A 2,562-nucleotide genomic window follows, 5' to 3' on the forward strand; every position below is an offset into this window, starting at 1 on the left:
TCATTCAAATTAAAATTTGGGTCAATGGGGTTATTTTTTAGAAATTTATGCTAAATTGTAAATTTCAGAGAATTAAATAAAATATCAGTTTTTTTTTTGACTCAGCACACAGTTCATATAAGAAACAAGGTTTTTGAAAAGATTCACTTAATTTGGAAAACTCTGCAACTAGTTATCCTTGTTAGAAAATATGCTACTTTTGAGTTAATTATGTGCATAATTAATGACGTAATATTAAAATTATAAATTTTTTGTATTGTTTTGTCTTATTTGATTCCAATGCAATTGAAATATTTAAATATGGGGAGATAAAAGGGTTCATTTAAAGATTTTATGTAAATAGTGGGTAGCCACCTTAAATACTTTTAAGGTGTTTGTATTTTGTTTTTTAAATTTTAATTTTTTCAGTCAAGTATTTAATATTTGTATTCTAAATACAACATTCGACGTATTTTGCATTTTCAATGTCTTTCAAAATATAAAATACTAGGATTTCTAATCGGTTTTAACCAAAAACCGAAAACCGCGGTTTTTTGTCAAAACCGATAATGAAAACCGTCGGTTTTCACAGACGGTTTTGGCGATTTTTTTGTATAATGTCTTTTAAATGCTTACTTATTATAGAAAGGTATAAAACATCAAATTTGTAAGTAACTAAATTCTCATTTTATGATTTAGATTGTATTTTGCGGGAAAGCTTAACATGTCTTTTCAATGTTAAACTTATTCAAGTATTCCAAAAAAAATGTTTGAATATCGAATAAAACCTGCAAATATATTCAAATATAAAATTTTTGAATACTCAAATAGGACGGCCTATTCTTTATATTACAGATATTTATTGCTTAAAAAGAACGCACGGATGTTTTTAGTGCATATTTTGGTTGAACAAAATATCAACGTAAAGGTATGTAATAGAAATAATTCACGATAATGTTTCTATCAATTATTTAATTTTTTGAAAATATATTTTTCTTCTAGATAAATCATGTCATCTGTTTGAAAATTTGTTGCCCAGCCTAAAACTCCAAGTTCAAGAGATATTTAAGGCATCTGTAATAGATGCGGTTATGTTATAACATGTTCCGGTGGATCCACAACTACTTTACAGAATCATATTTTCCGTTATGGAATTACTATCAATAGTCTTTCGACTGGAGAACCAAACAGCAGCTCAAATATACCATCGGAAAAAAAAAAAAACCATGGACAGTGTTTGACGAAAAACGAGCCTTAAAGAAATGTAGCTGATCTAGCTAAGGATGGTGTTTTGATTAATACGGTAACTAACAAAGAATTTATTTGCTCATTGATTCAACAAAGAGGAAGTCATCTTCCTAAAAGTCCAACAACTGTGATGAATTTAATCCATCAAGATTTTTCTGATAAAAAGAGAGTGGTAAACAAAAAATTATCGAAAAAATTAAATAGGGCGTAAGGTCAGCTTAACGTTTGATAACCAGAAGGTACATTGGTGTACCTTCTGTTCATCTGTACCTGCATGAAAGAGAAGCTAAAAGTATAAGACAAAGTATTCAGAATCATTTGAATTCATTTGGTGTCTGTATTAAAAAAGAGTAGTAGGTTCAACTCAAGAAGATGCAGCTATCAACAATAAGCTCATGCAATTAACGGACATTGTTGATCCGTTTTGCTTTAATCATGCAATTCATCTTCGTGTATGGAACATATAAAAAAAAAAATAATAATAATGACACAAACGTAGCTATTTCCAAGGAAACGGACAGCGATTCAGTGATTAGTTTTGAATCAATAAACAATGAGAATAATGTTGACTACCCTGAAGTTTTGATGAACGCATAGAAAATATTGAAATTCATAGCCATCAGTTCGTAATCAAATTTTTCCGAAGAAAGTTACTGAGGAATTCGGAAAAGAAATCGAACTGCATCTGGACATTTGTCATCGTTGGAATTCACTTTTTTCAATGGCTGCGCCTTTTTTAAAAACTAACAAATGATTTTTCCAGACATTTACGGAATTAAATGTTCTTGATGTAATCAACAAGCTAGATTTTTATTTATTAGCTTCATTTCATTCCGCCCCAGAGCCAACAAAACTAACAGTTGAACTGCTTAGCAGAGAAGATGTAAGATTATAGACAACAATTACTGTTCTTGAATTTATGCTTGCAAAACTATTTGCTATGAATAATGCATTCAAATTTAAAAAACGCGTCGATAAAAAATTTAACGGAATAGTTATGCAGTAGTTAAAGTGTTTAAAAGATCTTTCAGTTGTTCCATTAAAAAGTACTTTAAATTTTGCTGGAAAATTTGCGTTTAGGCTTTTTGGACTTACTTCTGAAGCATCACGTACAACATTGGAAGTTCACCTGTTTCACTTAAGGATGAACTAAACGCACTTCTCAATATAAATAGCATCACATACTTGCCCAAATCTACTCATCAATTCAAATTGCTTAAGCAGGAGTTTTTGTTGTACCGAAATACGGGCAAAAGAACAGAAAATCTTGAAAAAATTAACAACTTTTTATAATAACTCTCTATAAAGCTTACATCGAACGCATTTTCGCGAGCT

The sequence above is a fragment of the Hydra vulgaris genome, chromosome 13 (genome assembly GCF_038396675.1).
Source record: "Hydra vulgaris chromosome 13, alternate assembly HydraT2T_AEP".
Classification (NCBI taxonomy): Eukaryota; Metazoa; Cnidaria; class Hydrozoa; order Anthoathecata; family Hydridae; genus Hydra; species Hydra vulgaris.